The 18,122-nt window shown below is 41.9% G+C and overlaps 1 long non-coding RNA gene across 1 annotated transcript in view; it reads right to left on the reverse strand.

Moving 5' to 3' along the window:
- LOC125977428 (uncharacterized) overlaps nucleotides 1-18,122 on the reverse strand; it is a 46,230-nt gene that overhangs the window by 26,465 nt on the left and 1,643 nt on the right. The window contains exon 3 of the long non-coding RNA XR_007484629.2: nucleotides 18,010-18,099. This is a non-coding gene — a long non-coding RNA (uncharacterized lncRNA). The remainder of the gene's footprint in view (nucleotides 1-18,009; nucleotides 18,100-18,122) is intronic.

The following is an 18,122-nucleotide window of genomic DNA, read 5'->3' on the forward strand; positions in this document are numbered from 1 at the left end:
TCAGGTCACGGCGGCCATCGAATATCCCTGATAGTGGTCACACGTGACTCTTGTATGTGATGACAACAATGTCACCTCTGTGTGTAGCAGCAGCGTTGTTTTAAGGGACCTCTATTAGAGTGTCAACTATTTTGCAAGCTTCTTAATTTATTCGTCTGCGCTATCGTTGCTTTGCTGACATAGTGAAGATGATTGGAAGCGACTTTTGAGGCCCGCATACATACGTACGTACGCTGTGTGGTAACTCATGTGGTGACTGATGCGAACCATATGTTTGACGATTAATATGGTATACACAACCATGCCTTGAGATAGGAGATATTTTTATACTTGTCTGAGACGACGAATGATAATTCAATTAAAACGCAACCTGTCAAGGTTTTATCGTAAATATTTTCAAATGATTACACATTACGAATTTGACCTTAAAAGCTCAAGCATGTTGCGTCAATTGGATAACGCCAATTCGAGGTCAGAATAATTATGTTCATTTGACCCCAAAATGTTTGCAAATGTTTAATTGCATGCTAGTCAGAGTTTGGCGTGCCAGACTATGAGTCAACCCTTACAAAGAAACACTTCTTCCTCTTTCATGGCTTCATGTCAGCCAGAGGAAACAGGAGATTGTGGTTGCAAACTACACTTTATCATTACTTTTGTAGTTCACATCCAAATCTGTATGCCAAACAAAGGATGTATTCAGATAATTATTTTGTTTGGGTTAGATCTCATGAAATGCATTTTCCTCCATGTGAACTCAATACAATCAACTTCTTGACACATTTTGCCTTCCCGATGATGCTCGATGGCTTTTTACAAGCCGAAGCGGAACTAAATCACGGCTAGCAGACAAGCTTGGACGGATGACAAAAATGTGTGTTTACTGTATCGAGTTACTGCTGCTGCAGAGCTACTGAGGCAACCGCAAGCCAGTGGCTTTTCATGAAAAGCACACACATACACAAAGTGTACAGACGCACGGGCAGCGGGCCCGAGAGTGGGCGAAGCGACCCAGATGACCGTTTGCGTGTGTAAGTAAAAAGTATCAAATGGCATCTGATGTGCGTTTGACGCAGGAAGAATGAAAAAGCTTTCTACAGCTGGCTGTGGAGGAGAGAGCGTGTATATTTTGACTAGGGAGTAGCTCCTCCCTCCAATTACGTATGTTGCAAATATCCAATCCCTGCAAGGTTGAACCAAAACCTTACGAGACAGTGACCGATAGATTCATGCCGATTATGTGAGAGCATCTGTTGATAATGAATCAGTGATAAAAGATTTTCCAGAATAAAGTCATTTTAATATCCAGGCTTCGGAGGGAGCAAAGAAATTTGTGATGCTGATCTCGGGTCAGTGGGTTCATTTCCCTGCAGGTGTTTCTTTATCTTACATTGTAGGAAATAAAAACGGTATCTGTGGTCATAGAAGTTATCTGAATTGTATTTGGAAGGCGAAAAGAGCTTTCGGGGTCATAGTAAACGTCACCGATGTGAATGATATGGTTAAAAAAATAAATTCCGACTCCAGCGTGTCTTTGTGACAAACTGAAGCGGAACTTTATCCAATTCAAAGCTGAGTGAAACCATCACTAGAATGCTTGATCCATCCCAGACGCTTGAGAATGCCGAACAAAAAGGCGACCAAGTCAAACAATAAAAAGCAGAACGTGAACGATGTTGAGAGCTAACTCTTCCTCGACTCTATAATGACAAACACACACACACATATATGTCAGACTTGGGAGGTGCACACTGAGCAGACACTGCCACTTAAGAATTGACTTTCATCTGTGTGGGTGGGAGATGCCAAGCACACCGAGTCCGCCAGAGTACTGCCCAAAATCTGCATTCTGCGTGTGCTGAGGCTGCGAATTGAGTATTTTTGAACAGATGACTCACACATGGACTTGCAAGTTGCAAATCTACTGCTTCAACAACAACCACTGCTGTCTATTGGTTAATGACCATGTTGATTTTAAAGACATTCAAATTTTTTATTACGAGCACACTTAAAATCAAATGTTTTTCCAGTGAAGAAAAATATCACTCGACAATATTACCCTTTCTAAAAGAATACAGTAGTCTTATGGTTAAAGAGAATTAAAAAGTATAAAACAATTTTGCTGTTCCGGCCATGGCCAGCTGGGGGCAGTACAAGACATACAAAGACGTCTCAGCTCCTCAGTACAGCACTAATTTTAGTTTTTCTTCCCAGAAGATGACTATTGTTATCTTACCTTTCTAAATGTGCTTCTGAACACTTTCTATTGTATAAAGATATCAACATAGATACTATTTGTTAGCTAGTCGATGGAGTTTCTCCATGATGTAATATCATTGATTTAGCGGCCTTTAAGACAAAGTGATGTGGTTGTGTTAATTAAATGAATGAACTTGGTTATCATTGAAGGTACAGCACTAAAAATGTAAAGATTTAATCAACATTTGGAATGACATGACCTCACGGTCGGTTTTAAGGGCCCGGTTATGCATCTGGCAGTCATCCAAAACCTGGTGGAGGCTCGTAAGCGCAGTGTATCAGGGATAGCAACTCAGAGTAACTACTGAGTATCAACTGGGACCCACATTTTTCCATGGTCATGACATCATGACCCTCTTTTAATAGAAGTCAAACCAAGCACGTCCATTTGAAAAATTGATATTCTTTAACAACTCTTTAGCTTCATGAGACGTCAACAATCAATTGCACTTTATATCCTGGATACAAGCTCATTCCATGTGCTAAGGCGTATCGCTGTGCTGTTGACTTTTGTACAGGATGCTTGAAAACCCCAATTCAAATCTAAAATATAAACGTAAACAGAATGTATTTACTTTGGCTGGAAACGGGAGATCAGAGAATGACAGAGGCAAAAATGCTGCTTGCAATCATCGGGGGAATCAAAAGGCAGTTTAGCTCGGTACAGAGATGTTGACTTGTGGCTAGGTGTGTGTGTGCATGCGTGTGTGTGCGTACGTGTGTGTGCGCATGTGTGTGTGTCCGACAGGCTGTTGGCGCGTCACACAAAAACAGAGCCCCTGTTTTTGATTCAAGCTGACTCATGCCACCTTGAGCAAACAGGGAGCACAGACCAGAGCCTTGTCCACACACACGATCACACTATCACACACACACACTTTTTCTGCATTTCAATTTGGCAGAACTGGAGACCCTTTGCAAGCCACCAGTTTAACACTCTAGCATAACCTAAAATTGTGCAAGAAAAAATAAACATGTCCCAATTATAGTGAAACTGCCCAACAAAACTTCATTGTTCCTAAATAGCCAGTAAATGTGGGGGAAGGGAGTGACATATTTTGAGGCTTTGAGAAAAGGACTATTTTTTTTATGGTATTTACAGTCAGCCCTAAAAACCGACAAAGAACCTGAGCGCTGGCACAGGAAGAGGCGCCCTGTCCATATAAATACTTACATCCTGTCCCGTGTCTGACCAAGCGGCCATGACCCTTGTGTGTATCATACATGTGAGCATGAGCACAAGCCTCAGAGGAAACACACAGCGGCACGGCAGTTACACTTCAAAAGGACATTGTCCAAGTGACCTAAACGCCTGACCTGCAACCCAGTGAGACAGCGGGCGGCCAGCAGGAGTCCTACTATTGGCCCCGCCCCTATTAAAGCTCTCTTGTTACCATGACAACCTTAAAAGCTATTTCTTGCCAGTGCCTTTCACCCTTGTGTGGTTTTCCACCTGTGAGGAAAATGCAGCACATCAGTAATTCATATAACACCCTCCTAGAACCATGGTGGGGTGTCAGCAAAGATTGCTGCGGCCGATGTGCCGGTGGACAAGTGGATGATGTCCTTTCACACGCATCAATCTGCAGGTAATGGCTGCCGAGCGGCCGTAGCGTCGTATGAGGTGGAGCAGAATAATTGGCGCAACAACGGACGGCCTTGTCATCTCCTTCTGATTCTTGGCCGGCGAGCTCATCTCACTGTAACGTGTAGCTCATTTCACACTGTGGTTCTTTCTCCGCTATCCAGACCTGCTAGCTGCCAGATTGAGTTGAAAAGAATAGGCTCCAATTTTTTTTTTTTATCCAGATGTGATGAGAAGTTGTAGGATTGGATACGTTTGTCTCTGCTGTTTGCAATGGCGTCACGTTAACTCAAACTTGAAACAATATGGCGGCATAATTAGGATGACCACGTCCTCTTTTCAAAGGAGATATCTTATTTTCAGCACAGGAAAAAAAAAAGGACGGCAGCTAGGATTTTTTTAACTGATAACGACTCTCCACCTGTCATTGTTCTTAAGTGTGCACAGAGGTGCAATGTCAGCTGCTTCATGCATGAGGACATTTTGCAGGCCTGAGAGGCATATCGCTCAATTACACAGCTCCGCTACTCATGTACTACTAACCACAGATTGACTGGTCGGATGGAGATATTTTAAGTGTTCACACGCACACACACATACATGCACTTTGCTTTGCACATCAAGACTTCGGTTCAACCTGTCTGCCTCTTTGTCGTGGAGTGTGAGTGTTTCTGTATGTGTGTGTATGTGTTCCCTCAGTTTGGCCTGGCAGTGGCCAGTGCTGACCCGCTAAGGAGGAGAGAGGAAGCGAGAGAGAGTGGGTAAAGCCAATTAAAAGAAAGATCACTTGTGTGTCTGCTGGAGTGTCTCTGAGAGACTCTCACGGTTAACCTTTCCAGCTACTGGAGTGAACAAACGAGTGAGAGGATGGAGAGGAAAGGCGGCTGGGGAGATCAGGCGTTTCGACTTTAATGGTCCCTCAGTGTTGGAGTGAGGCGGCTTAATTTGCCTCCCTTCTTGTGGTGCTTCCAGGCTTCTTTTTTTTGCTTCTGTCAGATCGGCATTTTGCAAGAAACTTACGCATGAATAATAGAGGCCACTTCTTGGATGGTGTACTAGCGAGAAAGATACTCAGGGAGAAAACTGCTTTCTTTTGCAGTTGGCTAATTTCGTTTGAAACTTTTACCTGTTAGATGACACATTTTGGGGGGAATGACGTCAAATCACGCACGGGTTGTGTGAGTTGGTTGTGAATGTGTGTGCGTGCCTTACGTGCCGTGCATCAGAGCAGGCTGAGACAATACAAATTGGGCTAAATTAATGGATATGTGCGAATGTGTGCGCATGTGATTGCGGGGGCAGGGTGGCGACTGACAGTGTGTGGCGGCATAAATTGGGGTTAGATTAATGCAATGCAGATCTGCCTCTGTGCTCTGACCCTCATCAGGGCAGAGATGAGCTTTGTGTCTCAATTAACCTTGGCAGAACACGCACGCATACAAATACACACACGCACACGCGCATCAAGATGCTGCATTTAACACAGTACAGTACAAATGCAGAGAATCAGACGCAATCAAGGAAGATCCTGACGGGCAGCAAGGGAAAGCTTCAAAAAGTGCGGGTGTGTACGTACCTAAATTTGGGTGTGTGTTGTGTATGAGACAACATAAGATAGAAAATGATTCTCTCTCCTTCTCTCCTGTGTGGACGCTGTGTGTTCTGTCATGAGTTTTCTCCAAGGACTCTTTCTTCCTCCTATATTTCAAAAATATGCATGTTAGGTCAATTGAAGACAATAAATTGTCCTTAAGTGTGAATTTGAGTGTGAAGAGTTGTGTATTTTTATGTCAAATATGTCTAATATCTTCAGTAATAAAGTGATGATTTCACATTACGGGGCTTTGCATGGTGATGGCAAGGGAGACAAGTGACGCAAATGATCATGGATGTCTGAACACGTGTTTGTATTCATCTCCGAGGTGGTGTGTGGCCGGCCTCCTGACTGGCCCAGCTGTTTGGCTAATTAACACAAGTCTCATCTAGGTGATTAAATAATCAAGTAATTAATTCATTAAACAGGAGCTTTGCACCGACCGCCTCTTATGATCTTGTCAGTGAGGGAGGGGTGAGGGGGGTGCAGCAGAACAGACTGCTGACACACAAGAGAGACTTTGAATAAGACAGAGCATCGGTGCGCATTTTATCCATCATCCCCATTGTCTCGGGGCTTAAATGGCTTCATCGACCCGATGAAACAAGGAAGCGATGATCATAACTCCAAAATCCCAAAGGTGGGCCTTCTGTATTTATATGTTTCATTATCTGAGAGGGCAGATGGAATTAAAAGTGCAGCGGAAGGAAAACCTGTGTTCAAAGCAGTGATAAAGTCCAAAGAGATGAAGTATGGCACAGGTGTCAAAGTCAAGGCTCGGGGGCCAGATCTGGCCTCACACATCATTCTACGCGGCCCGTGAAAGCAAACTCTGTCCGTCAACTTCCATGACCCTGTACTAGAATGTAGCAAGGCTTGGATGTTCCCTACCACATAGCTCCGACCTACGAAGCAGACAGCAGGAATTGTTAACACATGTACTAAACAGCCAGTACTTTCCAGAAATTACTACAAACCCTTAAATGTTTCAGTCAGCCTCTTGGAAGCCTCCCTGACCAGTTTGCTTCTCGTCTTTTCAGCAATTTTTGGAGGGACATCTGGTTGTTGTTGTTAAGTTTCGCCATATTTTCTCCACTTGTGACTGTCCTCACTGTGCTGCATGTTGTCCACTGATTCCTTTAAAGCAATGAGAGTGCTCTGATGCTACAGAAGCTCTCTGCACACTATGGCTTGTGTTGTAAGATTTGACTACCACATTATTTACTCACCACTCCGAATGAATGTATTTATCGATTTATTTATTTAAATAATGAATAGTGGACAAAAGTTTGGGAATTATTTTCATTGACCTCAAATTTTTACATCACAAAAAAAAATCTAGCATTTCAACAGGGATGTGCAAACTTATTTTTATTTATATTATATATATTTATATTATACTTATATTTCTTTTTACTCATCCATCCGAATAACCTTTTTTTTTTTATCCGTGTTTTCTCATTAATAGTGGACAAAAGTTTTGGAATTATTTTCCCCGGCCTCAAATTTTTACATCACAAAAAACCCTAGCCTTTGAACAGGGGTGTGCAGACTTTTCATATCCATTATACATCTTACAAATGCACGCGCACACGCATAAGCCCAGCCTTCCGCAGCCCTCATTTTAAACAGTCCTTTAGCCATAATCATTTTCATATAATTCACTTTCATACAATTCCTTCTCCTAATCATTATCAGGCCCACTAACGTCTTAATGACTTCATAAATTTAAGCTATAAAAAGTAATGGAGAAAGACAAATGAGATAATTAGGAATAAATCTTAGTGGAAAGCCATTTATCAAAACATGGAGAGGCCCGGAATATTCCCCACCATTAGGCGCTGCTGTAATTAACACGAGCTCTCAGTTATGAAGGAAACCTGGTAGCAGAGATATTAAGATCCAAAAGCCTCACTGTTATTAAATTGACCGATGAATCTGCGACGTATAATATGATGTGGATTATTAGGATCCTTTTTAATTAAAAAGAGCGTTACCATTTTTTTAATACATATATATATTTAATTTTTTAACGCTTTAATGGTGGCTTGAACTCATCTCTGTGGTTATGGTCCAATGAGACGGAGAGAGTTGAAGAAATAAGCAAAGAGAAAGAAAAGGAGCGACCGAGCGTGTGAATGTGTGTGTGTGTGTGTTATATATTTCTTTTTTTTTTTTTGCTGGAAATTGTATTCTGATTCAGCCATCAAATGCATACACCGAACAGATATTATTAATTCTAATTATTGTGTAAAATGTGATGTAATGCTTTGCTCTGATTAGTAAGAGTCACATTCAGCATTTTAGAGTTTTCATTATTAAGAATATACTGTACTTTTGAAAACACACACACGCACACTTTCACACATCTTCTCCTTTGTCCTCCAAGAACACTAAGCCTCCACACGTTCAAAAGGATGTCATCAAAAAGTCCGAGATTTTCTATTATATTTCTTGACCTTCAATCTGGTTCTGGTTCAGCAACAATGGGCGCCTTTAAGACTCATCAGGTCTCCATTGATGTTCATTTTCATCTGTTCAAACTGCGACTTACTCGAGAATGATAATAAGAATGTGCCATACTTGAGAGAATAAAAACGCGTTCACCGTGTTCTTCGGCCCATTCAAAATGAAGACAAATTTTTAATATACGAGGCTCCGCATCAAACTTTTTTTTTTCCAGAATTCCAAATGCATGAATGGTTCCGTTTTTAAAGGATGCTCTTGTTGAAGCACTTTGAGGGATAAGAAAACGACGACGTCTTAGCTTCGGCATGGAGATTGTGTGAGCTGCTTTTGAGGTGCAAGTAAATGCAAATTATCTTCCTATAAATGACATGCCAACCTCCAATCGCTGACCAATTAATGACCTTGGGGGGGCATCTTGTGACACATCAGCTGCACTAATTTATACTTGACAGCTCCCCCGGTGCGTGGCGCCATATGTATGTGTGCATACGAGTGTCTAAGGTCCCCCTGCAACAGTTGAGCTCATTACTATGGAAACCAGAAGTGTGGGTGTTTGTCACCGGGGGCCTCGTCACGACACGCTAGAGGTGTGTTCCTAATTCCGTTATCACGCTTTACATTTTATTTGGGGGTTTATTGTAATGCCCATGCTCATCCCTGAGTGCACTTTTGTCTCCACAAGCTTTTAGAACTCATCGGTCACTCTCAGTGTGACGTTCGTGTGTGTGTTTTCAGACTCACTCACCACTAGCTCTAGTTAAGCCATTAATTGAAAAAAAAAAAAAAAAAAAGAGAGTAATTAATCCTGAGAGGAAGGACTACAGGACTGCGTGGCCTGAGAGAAAGCAGCACAGTTGTGGACCAAGGGCTGTCTGTTTAATGTGACCCAATACTGCCCCCTGTTGATGCTTTACTAAGCCCCCCGCACCTCTGCATGAATCAAGCCATCATCCTGCAGAATCTACACTGCAATTGAAAACTCGGTCACTATTTTTCCGTATTTCATTTTTCCATCGCACAAACCAGCAATTAGACGTTTTAAGTACAGTAAATTATATGAAATATATACAATTATATATACAGAAAGATAATTTTGCCACATGCCCTGAATGTTATCTTAGTTTGAGCTCTCTTTCAGACTTGAGATTATAAACAAGATAAATATTAATAACAATATTGATCATCATAACCTGATGACAAACACATATCCTCAATCAAAATATGCCTATTTTTGTGATTTTTATTTAACTAGTTCCTTGTCAAAGAGACTTTTGTGATTTCAGAAGCTCAGAAAGTAATTTAAAATTTTAAAGAAGGTGAAGAAGCAGAATAAAATCGGAAAAGGTAGGGGGCCTGGCTCTGCTCCCATGGTGCCCCCTGTGGCGAAAAGGACAATGAAGATAGGCGCCGGGCCCACTCTATTATTCTAATCCGTGGTTGTGTCTCGATGACCTTTACAGGGATGATTGTTTCTCATTTAGAAGTGTAAGGTGTGATCTTCCCACCCGTTTGATCCCACTCACCTGACCTTTGTAAATTGCCTGTTAAGCATATCCGCGCCTTGACCCTCGTGTCTCACACATTGCCTATTAATACACACTGGCCTCAGAAGTATTTAGACACTTTGAAACACTCATACACACTGCCCACGCCCGCACACTTATTTCAAATATTTGCCGGTGATATTCAAATTGATATTTGTGTGTTTTTCGATCGGACATTTAGACACAATTACTCTTGAACAACTTTACACTGTTTATTGTGGCGCTCCTTCATATTGAAGTGTTTCCATTATTTTGCTTAATTTTATTTTTTTATTATTACAAATAGTTTATTGATATGAAAAGTAAGCATTATATTTGTAAATTATTTTTAAAAATGATTATTACCCAATCTCATTGAATGTGCAAGTGTTCGCCGAAGTGCGTGCGGCACAGCATATGGTTCCAGATTGATGCACACACATAATCTTGCCTTCATAAAGAAAAATGGGGGTGAAAGGAATGGCAAAAAAAAAAAAAAGAATATGTAATTGTCCATTGTGCCCAGTACCTTTGTAGGCTTGCTTTTAATGAGGGCCAGAGCTGAATGCAGCAAGGTTGATGAGAAGAGAATTAAACGCCCTCAGCTTGGTGTCTGCAGCACCATTACACAAAGAAGGTCTAAATTCATTTGGCCTGGCCACCATTCTAATTAACAAGTCAATGCCACATAGGAAAAGGGAGAGGGAGCATAGCGTGGTTTCAGCCTAGTGGAAAAATGTCAAAAAGATTGGGCAAATTCATCTTTAATCACACAGCGTGGCGTACAATTTGCAGCTGCTCCTTTTCCCCTTTCGCAGTCTTTGTGTTTGTGCCTTCCTTCTCCCAGAACTTCTCTCGGCCCGTGTTGCCCACCGCTGCCGTGTCCCGCAGCTCTCTAAAGCTGTGGGCTTACCAGGGACATTTCCCCGGATTAAAAAGATGATTTCATTAGCCTCCTCTGGTGTCAGGTTTCATTCCAGGGATTAAATTCTGCAGATTAGAAACCGAGGCTATTCTCCGGCATCTCATTAATATCTAATAGTGTAGAAGATGTCATTTGGAAAGCCGGCCTTTTCTGATTACTAAGCAAATGTATGCTTTGTCATTTAAAAGCATCAGTTGGGCCGAGATCAGTGCATCTGCACAGGGGTCGGCTCACATCCCCGGAAAGAAGCACAAGTCTTCAAACTTTTAGCTCCGTGCAGCTGTTCATTGTCTCACAAGAGATAGCAATTTTAGAAAATTACAAAATTGCCCACCTTTATGTTGCTAGTTGCATCAGGTCTCACCTGATCACCAACAACAACCCCCCACCCCTTTCTGCTGTCAAATGGAGAACACGACGAACCTCGTCACACCGGGCCAGGTCGGGTCGGTCCCCACAGAGGAGCGCTCGGAGCGTTTGTGCGCCTCCTGTCAGTCACCGTGGCCCTCAGCTGCCTTCCTCCCTGATGGAGTGTGGACAATGGGAACAAGGTGGGCGCGAGGGGAGGCCGCTGACTTAATGAGACAATTTCTCAGATAATAAGATTGCTAGATATGCTAATATTTCTACCTTAAGGAGATAATTATGATGTAGAAGATAGAATATTTTATCTTAAAGGGACAGTGCGCTGGTCCCAAAACTATGCAGATTTTTTTTTTTCAAATGTATGGTATGAGTGGAGGGGGGGGAGGCAGAGTGATGCTCAGTTTTGGAGCTGTGGGACAGTAGCAAAACAATGCCAGCAGAGCCTGAAATGCTTTCAGTGTGTTTTTGGGGCTGACGCTTTGATCATGCTGAGCATTTGACACAAGCAGGAGAGGCAGGGGACTTTCAGCCTTCATAAATATTTATCTCATTACTGCGGGCCAAAAATCACAGAAGAAAGGATGAGTGATCTTTATTGTTAATTGAGCCAATAGTGTACTCATTTGACGTTTTTTTTTTTAATGGGAGCAACAAAAACATTGTCCCGTGTCTCTTGTGTCTTGCAAACTTGGTCTTTCCTCCTCGGGGTCTTGTAATAATAGTTCGGATTAGAATCATTTTGTTTTGGTCTTTGGAACGTTGTTATTGACAAGCCTGCAGATCCTCAAACGCAACACGTGCTGCCATCTTGCTTTCAATAACTGGAGATGAAGTGATAAAAATGTGCTCTTGAAGAATAAGCCTGGTGATTGTGGACTCGACTCAACAGCCAATTGGGGGGGGGGGCATTTTGGGGGGCAGCGAAAAACCTTAAGAGGAAGATTGCCCAAAGTCTCTGTCACTTTCTTTCCTTGATTGCTCTCCCTCTCTCTCTCTCTCTCTCTCTCTCTCTCTGCATTACGTTTTACCACTTTAATTAGGCCACAGCGAGCTCAATCATGTAATTAAGAGCTCAGATGGACCAGAAAACAAGTCAGCCATTAGCGACGACCAACCCAGATTATCCAGAGCAGCTGCTAAGCACACACACATGCACACGCAAGCACACACCTGTCACCAAAATAAAAAGAGAACTCTTTTTATCCATAAATCTTAACTTTCTCAACTGAAGGAAAATGTCCTCGATCTCACTTGTGTTTTTGGGGAGAAATTTCAATGTCAGCGGCAGTGACAGGGGTCCCCTTGATGTTTTTAGTTCTAAAAAGTCAAAAAGAGCATGACGGAGTGGAGCTTTTATTTTTGTGCAGATCCACAATTTACTAATCTCGTCATCAAATCACGTTTTCTGTGTGTGCAAAGCAGCCTTTGCCTTTTTGTGGGACACAGATTTCAAACATGTAAGTGGGAAAAGTGGAATAGATTAATGTTGCAAGCTACTGTTTGGAAAATTAAAAAAAATGTTTAGAAATTTGGAATCAGAATGAGGCTTCAGTTCTGTGAGCATCTAATTCCACAAGTGGCAAAGATGAACAGAGTGACAATTTTAACGTGCGCATGCTAAAATGCTAATTGGGGTATTCACACGAGACTCTCGTTTTGTTTTTTTTATAGTTTAGTTTGTATTAGCTTTAACATAAGTTAAGGACTTTTGTTGCTTTTTATTTTCAATACATGGAATATTTGTCAAGTATGGATGTGGCAGAAAATAATTCCTACCATAGTAGTAAATGAAAAATAAAACAATTTATGCTCACTGATGACTTAATTTCAGTTTGACATGTCATTTAACTCCTCGTACAGCTAATTGAGGTTTTATGACAGTCTCACATGCGACAAATGCTTCACTTTACATTAACCTGTGTGAAATTTTGACATATTGGGGGACTTGGGATGTTCAACTGCATCTGTAAAGATTCTTGCATCCCATAACTGCATGTGCGCAATCTGCCTCGCATCCCCTCTTCAAATGCAGTTGATTTAGTTAGAGCCCATTCAGAGCCTCTCGTGTAAGCTATCATGTTGCACTGGCGTGTGAACAACTATTTCATATTCACAGAAGGCCTGTCTGGGGGGAGTTGTCAATTGCACTCTGGCTGCACGCCACATTACAATGCAAACAAGGTTAGTTTTCAAACGGCTCATTTGAATACGCTCAACAAGGAAACATATCAGGTGGTGCTGCTTCAATGGATTTTGTATTGCTTCCAGGAGAGGCGAGGGGAATGGAGACGCGGGGAGGCGGGCGGCTTGACGCGATACCGGGGGCCGATAGCGGCGGAGGAATGGCAGTTCATTTGAATATGGCACCCCGAGCCACAATGATTATTATCATCACCAAATCAGGCAGATAAATGAGAAGAGGGGCTCCAAAAATAGCGTTGAGAGCCTTTTGTGCATAGCAGGTAGGCCCGGTGGGGAAGGGGAGGGGGCGGAGGGTGTGCGCTAGCTCATTATCCAGGGCTGGGCAGAGGGAACGGAGGGATCGAAAAAGAAATTGCATTAATGTGACCATGGACAGTCTTGTCATAAGCGCACACACATACGCACACACATTCTATATGTCTCCTATATGGGCCGTTTAATTTGACTAGCAGCGGGAGGTAATTTAGCCGCACCGCTGTCACCCACGACGAGGCCACAGATAGAGGCGGGAATGGTGAGAACAGATTGAAACTAGTGAGGCTTGAGACCTTTCCCACCATTCTAACCCTGCACACCTTCGTCTTGTCACGTCTCTCCTTCCTCGATTTGCTCACCGGCGCACAGTAGAGGCGCCTTTTTCTGTCTTAACTGTCACATCCTGCATCCATCTCGTGTCTTCCTACTTTTGTCACTGACTTGGAGCCTTTGCTCTCAAGTTTGCTACGGCTGCTGGTGGTGGTGAGTCATCCCCGCCACTCATTCGATTCATGCAGCTCCAGGCTCTCGTCTCCCCGGAGAAATTACCAGTCATTTTAATCGGACCTACTACGTCTCTAATTCATTACACAACTGCTGTCCTGACACACACACACACACACCTGCACGTAGTCACCTCCATTTTTGGTGTCAAATGCCACTTAACATGGCTGTCATTCACAGGGAGTCAGAGGAGAGCTGAAGGAGAGAATGAGAGGGCCAAATGGAGGCTATTTAGCCTCCAAGTAATATCTCATCACTTTAGCACACCAACTATCCATTCTCCACTCTGTCAGTGGACCTCCCCGCTTCACTACTGCTCTAGTCTCAAGTATAGAATAACATTCAGGTTCTTTCTTCAAACCAGGGGTCAGCAACCTTTTTGAAACCGAGAGCTACTTCATGCGAAGGGCTGATACACACTTTTGAAATAACACCTTTGCTCCAAATGTCGTTAATTGTGCGATTATTTGTGATTAATGATGTTCATCTATGTGAAGGTACTGAGCAAGTCAATGATTTCTCACATTAATTACATTGGTCAATAGCGAATTTTATTCAAAAGTGGATTTATATGTAGATAGTTTTTTTTGTCACGGATGTCTTTTTTTGTTTTTAAGTTTGACCTATAAAACTTGTGCAGTACAGATTTGACCATGCATTGTAATTTATAGACCTTTGAGGTCCTTTTCTGAACCTATCCCTTAATTAATAAACATTATTATTATTATTATTATTATTATTATTATTATTATTATTATTATTATTATTATTATTATTATTATTATTATTATTAAAACCTGATGTGTCAGACAAAAACAAGCTCAGATTTGGAATCAGCGCAAAAAAAAATCATCTCCAAAGGTTTACTTGCAGCTGTGGATTAAAAAAAATCATTATTTGGCCGGTGTTATCAACAATGACATAAAAAAGGGATGAAATAAAAATATATCACTATGGAACGCTATAAACTCTGCAAGTATTCACATCTTCAATTATTGCATTACAAAGGCAATAAATGAACATCAACATCGTGCAGGTAAACACGACAGTACCAGACATCCACAAGACAAAACTTTCCCTCACGATAACTTGGTCGGCTAAGCACGTTGTCTCTCTGCCAACGATATAGACATCCTGCTAACACAGGTCACTGAGTTCACGACGGCGATTTTTAATTTCCAGACGCTTTGCCAGCTGTTTGAGTCTAGACTCCTTTTTTATTAGAATACCATTAGAGTACACTATTTTGCAGAACAAACACTCTTTTTAGTTCGCTACTCTTGAAAAACTCAAACCAAAAATCCATCCTTCCACCTTCTTGTTTAAAGATTCCTTAAGAGCAAAAGCAAGGTACAGCATTGACAGCAGGCTCTAGTGATTAAGTGCTTTCATTGGTTAATTAGCCCCTACAGCGAGGCAAACAACCACTGACTCACCAAGTGATCAAAGACACAGCCTGTCAAGAGGCTCCAACTCTTGCAGTACCTGTGGGACACTCACACACATAAACTTGCACCTGTGGGACGGCGTCTCTGCTGCACACAAGTGCAGTCATGCCTTTTTACCTGTGGGAGATTCCCCCCGTGCCTCCTCCTGAGGTGGAGTGCTGCACAGTCGCACGCAGGGTGACACACTTAAAGACAGACATGCGATGTTGGGGAGTTCACACCAACACAGAACTTGTGAAGGGAAGGAGACAACAAAAACAGAATCAAAGTGGGAGGTTTGCCAGTTGGGAGATTGCATGGCCTCTTTAAAGCAGGTTGAGAATATGAGGTTCACCACGGTGCTTGCAAAGGGCACCAAATAAATATTCTTAAATTAGCCATGAATTTGGCCTTAGCAGCAAAATGTCATTTTCCACCAAAGATAAGGTTCTCCAAAAATTCTGCAACAGGCAAATTTACAAGTGCCAGACACCAAGATGAGCTCCTATTTCTTAAAGTAGCACATTGGTTGAGTGTTATTCTTTTTTCTTTTAATTATTTGTCCTATTGGTGCTTGCCAGTATGGCAGATCTAGTGGACAAAAAAAAAAAATTACTAATTATACAACCAAAGTTGGAGGTAGGAAATGACAAATATGATATCTATGGAAACTTTTGGAGTTAGTTTGGATTGTTGTTTGAGTAAATTGTTAATTTTGAAACAAAGGTGATCCTGGTCAGTAGCACTAAAGAGCAGAAAAGGTTCTAATTCCAATAAAGAGAAAATCCAAGGTCACACTGTGAACTTCCTCACCATCAGAAAACCACAAAGACTGTCTGGGAGAGTGCATAATATCCTCACAGCTATTTTTACCCTCAAATTAAAATCTATGACATGTTGAAATGAGTGCAGTGAGCAAAAGGGGTATTCAAAGCAGACACTAATGGCGCTTATTAATGGCATGAATGAAGTCTTGACAGGTCGTGTGTCATTCTGCAGGCAATGCTCCACTGGCATAATGGCTAATGTAAGTGGGGATAATTATATATATTATACCCTGTCTTGTGGTATTTTGGCAGGAGTATGAGGAGCCAGGCAGTTAGAGAGGAAGAGTGAAAGTACTTGCTCCTTTTAAGATATGCACGTGTGTTTGTGGATGGGCTTCGGCTTCATTCAGCCAGGTAATGAATAATTGTGAGACAACAGCACCAAACTGTGGCTGAACGAAATGCTTGCAATTCAGATGGAAAAAAGAAAAAAAAAAATCATTGTGCTTAATGGGGAAGACATTATAGGGGAAGATTAAAATGAATAAAGAAATACATTTGAGATATTTAGAGATTCAAATTAGAAGATTAAAATGAATAAAGACATTTTAGATGTTAATCATCTTCATGTGTGGAAAACGTATGATGGCTGTGTGCGTGTGTAGATTTGCTTCGGCTTCCTCCCACTTTACAGAAACTTGCATGTTAAGTGAATTCTAAATGATCTATAGGTGTGAATGTGATCGTTTGTTAATCTAAATATACCTTGCAATTGCGACCTCCCAAAAAAATCTGATTTATCCAAAAAGTTACTTAAGAAAACGTAAAGAAGCAAGTGGCCGTAGTGGTGGTTGTCACTGCGGGGATGGTAGAGGTGATGTTAATGGTGGGTGTGGTGGTGGTGGGGCGGCGGGGGGGGTCCTAGAGTAAGCATGCCTGGGTGGATTTTGAAGTCTCCTGTCTCCGCTTGTGGCAGCGGAGAGGCGACTAATTGGAGGCCCGGTGGTAAAATATGTTCATTAATGCCTCTGCCTTCAAATACCTTCCTTCATTTATCTGCGTATTTATCCAGTTCCCCCCCCCAAAGCCACCACAGGACATGGGAGCAGGTTCAACGCCAAATAAGAGTAAGAATGAGAGCCATGTGTGGAGGGGGGGGGGGGGGGGGGGCTAACGTATGCTCAGTGGGAATTAACAAAGCACGGAGTAATTAAATCTAAATTGACATTCAGGTAATTAGCCCCTTGATTAGGAGCAATAAGACAATTAGCCAACTAGTCTTTGCTAATTGTTAATTAGTATAAGCAAAGTTATTGTGTTAGTGCAAGAGGGAGGCATGTAAAAGAACAAATGTTAATCTGTCTCTCTTTCAACAGCCTTTCTGGCTATTGAGCTGGCAGGCAGCTTCATTGTCTTTGTCTCTATTCATAGGCAAGCGCCGGTTAATTAGCTGAAAGTCTTATCCAGGATGTGATCAGAGAGCAGGCTGGCACATCTCCACTTCTACTTCCTACCCGTACGCCTGTCCCGCGCCCGAGCCCGAGCCCGAGCCCGCCGATGTATCACACGGAGGCCGTTTGTTCCGAAATGATGACGATGTGATGTGGATTAACTACAATCAGAAAGGCAAGCGGAGGGAGCCACCGTGCTGCGGATCAATCTGAAGGAGATGTAATTCATCTAAAAAGGCTTTAGTTGATGAGGGAGAGGAACAGAGTGACTTATTAAAGGACGCAGGGAACTAGATGGAGGGATATTAAAGACACGGCAGGAAGTTAGATTTACTTTGGCCACAGGTGAGATATGGCCATGTTTTTTCACAAGGATGGCTCAGCAAGGTATTAAACTCATGAAAGGAATGAGGCAATTTCGCCAAAGTAAGAATTAAAATACATCTGATCAAGTATGTGGAAATGTAATTCATATGCTGAATATTCGTTTATGCATATTAAACAGAAAACTATAGAACACTTAGAAGTTTTCATGTTAAATTAGAACCGCTGCTCCTTCTTTATCCAGAAAAACAAATTCAGGTGTTGTCTCATAAAAGCTTTTTTTAAATAAATGTTGCCATTATTATTAAAATACTGTACCAATATTATAAAAAGATGACTTTGAATTAAGATACAGTACCTCCACTCCTTTAGGCAGCATACTTCCAATCGGATTAACTGCTCCCTTTGTTGGCTGTGGCCAAGACTTGCATTTTGCTCCATTCAGTACCTGGGAACCAAACATAGCATTAG

This window comes from Syngnathus scovelli, chromosome 11 (genome assembly GCF_024217435.2).
Source record: "Syngnathus scovelli strain Florida chromosome 11, RoL_Ssco_1.2, whole genome shotgun sequence".
NCBI lineage: Eukaryota > Metazoa > Chordata > Actinopteri > Syngnathiformes > Syngnathidae > Syngnathus > Syngnathus scovelli.